This window comes from Cornus florida, unplaced genomic scaffold (assembly GCF_030987335.1).
Source record: "Cornus florida cultivar Cherokee Brave unplaced genomic scaffold, ASM3098733v1 CherokeeBrave_3.0.0_Hap2_Chr02, whole genome shotgun sequence".
In the NCBI taxonomy this organism is placed as follows: domain Eukaryota; kingdom Viridiplantae; phylum Streptophyta; class Magnoliopsida; order Cornales; family Cornaceae; genus Cornus; species Cornus florida.
Window position 1 is genome coordinate 59895107 of NW_026775572.1, and position 7238 is coordinate 59902344.

Below are 7238 nucleotides of genomic sequence, written 5' to 3' on the forward strand. Positions count from 1 at the left end.
GATAACCCTCCCATTCTATCTATTTTCCCTTTTTTTCTCTCTCCTCCTATTCTCTCTTTCCCTTATTTGTCTCTCTTCTCTCTCCTCCATTTTCTCTTCTCTTTCTTTTTTGGGGTGTGATAAATCTCAAAGTAAGTTGTATAGTAACTTTTTCTCAAAAAAAAAAAAAAAATATATATATATATATATATATTATTAATAATAATAACAATAAAATAAAAGGAAAAAAATTATAACTAGTGAGACTAAAAAATTAATAAATTTAATATAAAAATACTTTTTTTACAATTTTTTGGCATTCAACAATTAAAATAATTTGACAATATGTATCTAAAAATATTGGTAATTGGGGTGGGTTATTAATTAGCCCATTTAACATCTAACTTTTTTATCACCCATCCTAAATGGGTTGATAATGAGTTATTGACCTGCTAGTGACTCACCTATTCATGATCAATTCAAAACCCCCCCCCCCCATTCAATTGCCACCTTACTATATTATATATATATATATATATATATATGAATGCAGTAGAATGTTAAGTTAAAAGAGACTGCTTCTTACGTCCACATAAGGTTCCACGACTAAGCGTTTGGCCACATTTATCTGCAACATAGGGAATTCGTGAGGGATCAACGACCTCCTGATCTTCGGGAGTGAGGTACTTGCACAAGCATGCCATATCCATCGTCTTCACAACATCACAACATCCCCCAGTTGGTGGTCCATACTTTGGCCCTGGCCTCACAACTGCATTACTGCATTGGTGTACGAAATCGTTGTAGTTACCTTTGCACTGGCAAGGTTCTATACTGTCGACGGGATTCATCATCCCCAAAACCACGAGGATTGCCAAAGCCATGAAATGGGTGCTGGACACTGCCATCTCTCTCTAGATTTCTTGTGTGTGTTTGTTTTTGGGTTGTTGGGTAGCATGTTTGCGTCATATAAATAGTAGTTTGAATTCATGCATGTAGGTATCACAATCACACTTTGCATGTCCACCAAACTAGTGCGTGTTGAAATTCATGTTATAGTTATGGTTATGACTTCCAATGTGTTACGTATGAGCATTTTATATGCTGATTTTCAGGGTTTTTTGTTTGTTTTTTTTTTTTTAAAAAAAAATTCAAGGAAAGTGTTTAAATAAAAGGGTAAAGTGTAAAAAATTCTCGGTTATATAAAAAATGTGCTAGAAACACCTTTACCATTTAGTATGTGTATATAAGTCTTTATAATTTGAAAATTTGTAGCAAATTACCCTTTTTTTTTTGGGTAAGTTAAATTTTATTAGAAAGGAACAAAACGGAAAAACGGAAGGGCTAGGCCCAGACAGAGGCCCGAAGGCAAGGAAAACTCCAGACAAGTTGGGAAAAGATACAAGCACCAAAAGAAAAGGCAACCAAAAAACACACCCCTACCCCCCAAGTTCTACTACTGGGAATTGGAAGCGATGACTGTGCTCGGAAGCCTCCAAGCAGCGGCGACAGCCCTCGACGAAGTGCAGTCTGAAAAAAGAACCGTGGAGAGCTTGCTCCTGACACAATCCTCAATTTGTTTCCAAAGTTGCTCCACTGTAAGTCTCTGAATTGTAAAGGTTCTATTGTTTATCTCCCTCCATAGGAAGTACACAGAGCATGCGAAGCATAATTTGTACATCAATGTCTTAGGAGACTTAGACGTCGAGCACCACAGGTTGGCAATCCAAATAGCAATGGCCTCTATACCCTGCTCACCGGTGTAAATCCCACACTTGTGCGGTAAAAACTACCATACTCTATTAGAGTAAGGACAATTGAAGAAAAAGTGATTATGGCTCTCATCCTCCAAGTTGCAAAGGGAGCAGGCTCTGTCAAATTGCCTATTCGAAAAGCGAGATTTATCTCTGGTTTTAAGCTTGTGATGGATAGTAGCCCAAGCTATAAAAGAGTGCCTCGGAATGTGGTAGTTAAACCAAATGACATGGGACTAGCTGATCAGAGGACTAGGGGGAAGGACAGCAGTATAAGTGTTCTTATGATGAAAAGACCCAGTGGGGCCAGTGGGGGAGAGGGTCCATGAGACATTGTCAGAAGAATTGTTACTGATGGGAGGAAGTAACTTAGTAGTTCCCACTGTTGGAGCTAAAATCTGGAAGGCTCTGGGAATTCTCCAATGGGATTGCCGGATAAGAGAACTAACTTTGGGATTACCTTTGTCCTCAATTTTGACCAATTTTTTTTAAAAAACCCCCAAAATAAAGTCCATGCCTTTTAAGTGTTATTTACTTATTTGTTTTGTTTTATTTTAAGGACATTTGTTATATTACGGTCTGAAAAAATTGTAATATTCGTAATTTTAAAAGGATAGTCTCAGCATTTTAATTATTGTTTTATCCAATTTTATTTGATTATTTGTTTATTTGCCTATTTGTTTAATTGTTTTTATTTAATTAAATTTTTTGTTTTAATTAATTGTTTATTTAATTGTATTTTTATTTTCTTTAAATGGATTAAATTAGTTTTAATTGTTTAAATGGTTTATTAGTTTGTTTAAATGAGTTAATTGGATTAAATTAGTTTTAATTGTTTAAATGGTTTATTAGTTTGTTTAAATGAGTTAATTTGATTAAATTAGTATTATTAATTTTAATGTGTAATTAGGGTTTTGTAGTTTTCACGGGATAGCCGACTTTGCTAATTTATTCGTTTAGTTTTTATTTTTCCTTTTTGTAATAGAATTGACTTAGGGTTTAGACGCCTATATATATTTTCTTGTATATGTCTGCTAGGGTGAGACAAAAACCCTATTCACGTATTGGGAGGCAGAGAGAAACAGAGAGAGATTTAAAAGGAAAATAGAGAGGAAACCTAGGGTTTGGCAAAGGAGTGTTGTTCATGGGTTGAACCAAGGAAGAACAACAGAGGAGTTAGAACAGTGAAGGATCGCCGGAGAATTTAGGAAGACGACGTTGAGATTTTAAATGGAAATCTCAAAGGCAAATTCTATTCCTAACTCTCTCCCTTTGACTCGTGTTCTTTACATGCCTATTCAATTCCAGGAATATCAACTTAATATTAATCTGTTATACATGTTGAAACTAGAGTAAAACAGTAAGAATAGTAACGAACTTATAATTGTTTGATTTTAAGTTTGCTTGCATCAATTCTTGCTTTGATTGTTCTAAACAATGTAAAATGATTTCAAATAAATTCTAGAATACATTGGGACCTAGTTCAGACATCTAGGAACCTTGGGAATGGAGGATATAATGATTAAAGAACGCCGGGGACGAAGAAGAAGAAGTAGAACTGGTTGAGAGCCGGCTCCCTCAGGCCGAGAGCATGCTCTTTTAGTTGAGAGCCTGCTCTATTAGTCTGAGAGCATGCTCTTTTAGTTGAGAGCTTGCTCTATTAGTTTGAGAGCATGCTCTTTTAGTTGAGAGCTTACTCTATTACTTTGAGAGCTTACTCCTTTAATTTTTATTTTATTATTTTTTAGTTTCTAGTGAGTTTTCTTCTTACTGTGAATGGATTTTGGGGTTTCAGATTTCAATTAGGAACTGCTAGGGTTGAATTGGAATGGTTTAGAAGGACAAGTTTAAGTCCAGAATGCATAAATAAGCTTTACATTGTTAAAAATTTAAACAATATGAAATTTCTTAACAAAATATGCATACTGATTTTAGTTATGGATGTGTAAATTGCTTGTATTTATTTTAGCAATTTTTTGTCAATGATTATATAATCCTAATCATGTATTAGTTGTATAAAATAAGCATGTTAAAATCTATATTTTATAATGCTGGTTAAGGATTAATTGATGTTTATATTTTAATTATTTATTGCATTAATTATTGGATTTGTGTAAAATAAGCATGTTTAAATCCTATATTTTACTATGCTTGTTAAGGATTAATTGGTGTTTAAATTTTATTAATTATCGCATCAATTACTGGATTTTGTGGATTGTATGCACTGGTATGGGACAGTGGCATAGTAGAGATGGATTAGTTTTAATTAAATTACTAAGTCCTGCCTAATTTGAATAAAGGAATGGATTATAACAATTGAATCCTACTTATATTTAAGTCAGATCAACTAAATAAGTTGATCGACTAACTGGATTATTTGCTACATTTATTGTATGTCATATCAATGCACAATTGAATAACATACCCTGGTTTGGATGGATTTTAAATATATAATATGGTACCGCGATATGAGCTTGAGTCTCAGAGTCAACGGTTAGGGAGCGTATATGCAGTGGAATGCGTAACGGGCTATATAGGTAGTGGTGTACCTTGTTAGGCTTAGGTACACATGCCCACTTTGAGTGCGTTTTGTATGTTACCTCTATTCTGGTTGAGACCCTCTTCATAGTCCAGTGAGAGTTCTTAGGTGGATATATATATGTACGGACTACATAGCTATTGTTGAGTTATTTAAGATATACATGCGTATCGAGTTTCTTCTTGGACTGTAGTAGTTTAGAACATACTCGTGGGCCTGACCCACTATCATTTTTCAGGTGTTTGTCAATTCCAGGCGTAGAGTTTGTTCGTGCTGAGTAGAGACTACCACTCACTCTTCCGACGATGTAGGATTTCTCATCATGGTTTAGCTTTGGATTTCATCTTAGTTGGTTTCATTTCAGTTAGAATTTTATTAGGGTTCCACTAGATGGATTCCCGAGTTGTTTAATTAATGGAGATTTTGGAGTATTGGATCTTAATTATATATGTGAAGGATTAATAATTTAGAATTCTTTCAGCTTTATTTTTATTTATTTCTTATATTCATTTTGTACTCTGTATTCATTTAAATATTAATTGTTTGATATTCCCTCGGGTTTGGGCTTGGGCCTGATCAACCCATGTCTCGGAGTCGAGGGGTATCACAATTGGTATCAGAGCACTCTACGTTCAAGTGTCTCTAGGATTCTATCGTCTATGACTTCCGCGTAGGGTTTTCTCTTGATTAGAGCTTAAGTTTAGGATTCATTGTATTCTTATACGGTCCGTTTAAATCATACTGATGTTTGTCTTTCTATGTTAACAACATAGTTAGCGCTAGAAGAGGACAGAACATGAATAGGCAGCACAGGAGGGCGGCACATAGGCAGCAGTACATCCTATGGTGTCAGCAAATGGAAAAAGAGCAGCAAATGACAAAATTTTAGGATAATGATGGTCAGTTTCAGGAAGAGCAGGAGGAAGTTCAGCAGGTTCAGGATCAATGAGTAGATCTAGAATATCTTCCTCATATCAATGACCTCATTGCTCGGGCTATAAAAGCAGGCATAACTGCTGCACTCCGGAATCAGCCACAGGTTCAACAGGCACCTATACCAGCACCAGTGGTTCAGACTGATACTTGGGAAAAGGCTAGGAGTTCTTTCACAAAGGGGAGCCCAACTGAGTTCTCAAGCTCCACAGATGCGAAAGTAGCTCACCAGTGGAAACAGGACATTAAGCGACATCTTCGCCTAGTTAAGTGCACGGAGGTGTAGAAGCAGATGCTTGCTACCTTCAAGCTAGTTGGAGATGCAATACAGTGGTAGGAGTCAGTTACCACCGCAGAGGAGAGGATGTCATTGACTAATGATCAGTTTAGTGCACACTTTGATGAGAAGTACTTTCCTTATACAGTCAGGGTAACTATGAAGACAAAGTTCCTTAATCTATAGCAGGGAAACATGACAGTGGCAGAGTATGAGTAGCAGTTTACGCGTTTATCTCTTTTTGCTCCAAAGGAGGTGGATACAGAGGAGAAGAAGTGCAATAGTTTTGTTAAGGGACTGATGTGGTCTATTAAGCGAGCTATTACAGGTAGTCCAACCTACACTACTTATGCTCAGGTGGTGGATACCGCTCTACAGCAGTATCAGTTGACCATGGACTTTAGACAGGCTCGGGGTGAGAAGTGGGGTGATAGAAACTCTGCTAATCAGTTCGTTGAGAAAGGGAATGGCAATGGACACCAACAGAATAACAAGGGCAAATTCCAGGGACAACAGCCTTGGAAGAAGCACAAGGGTGGTTCAGATGCTCACAGGGATGGGGCATCTATTCAGAGGTAGCAGAATAGAGGACCACAGGCAGGACAGGGTCAGCCATAGGCTAATCGACAGAGGAGGCCATTTGGCACTTTCCAGGGAAGTTGCTACACTTGTGAAGAGTTTGGTCATACTTCCAGGCAACGTCCTAAAGTAGGACAAGGATAGGGACAGCATGTGTAGCAGGGACAAAGGGCACCGGTACCTTTACCCGCTCCACAGGTTCCACGGATTCAAGGACAGACATATCCGGTATTACCAGCACCACCACGGACTCAGGGATAGGCACCGTAGCAGTTACATTATGGCAGGGTGAACAACCCCATGCCACAGGATGTTCAGGCACCTCAAGCTATTGAGGGTACGTTTCCTATATATAGTACAAATGGTTGTATGTTATTTGATACGGGTGCTACTCATTCATTCGAGTCTAAATCTTTTATGGCATTGTCGGGGATGACGACGCGAGTTTGCGATAGACCACAGGGTATTTCTACACCGTTAGACAATACAGCCATTTTATATGAGAGTGATGGGTTGTGACACTAGATATTGGTAGACTCAGATTTCTATCCAAATCTATTGGTCCTGGACATGCACACTTATGATGTGATACTTGGGATGGATTGGTTATCTCACTACCATGCATAAGTTAATTGTTATGATAGGTCTGTTGTTTTTACCATACCTGGTCAGGATATGTACGTCGTCGCTATGCCATATTCTAACCGGGTCACTAGCACTTACTTGTTCCATATGGAAGAGGAAACGAAGGAGGAGATTACTGTGTCATTGGATAGCATACCAATTGTATAGGACTTTCTGGATGTTTTTCAGGAGATCCCACGGTTGCCACCTAGTCGTGAGATAGACTTTGTGATTGACTTAGCTCTAGGCACTACGCCTATTGCTAGGGCACCATACAGGATGGCACTAGTGGAGATGCGAGAGCTAAGGGATCAGATTCAGCAATTACTCAGCCAGGTTTTTATTCGTAGAAGCACTTCACCCTGGGGAGCACCGGTTTTGTTTGTGAAGAAGAAGGATAGTTCACTCTGCCTGTGTATAGATCACAGGGAGTTGAACAAGGTTACTATTCGCAATAAGTATCCTTTGCCTAGAATTGATGATCTTTTTGATCAGTTGAAGGGAGCTACATACTTCTCTAAGATTGATCTGCGTTTTACATATCATCAACTCC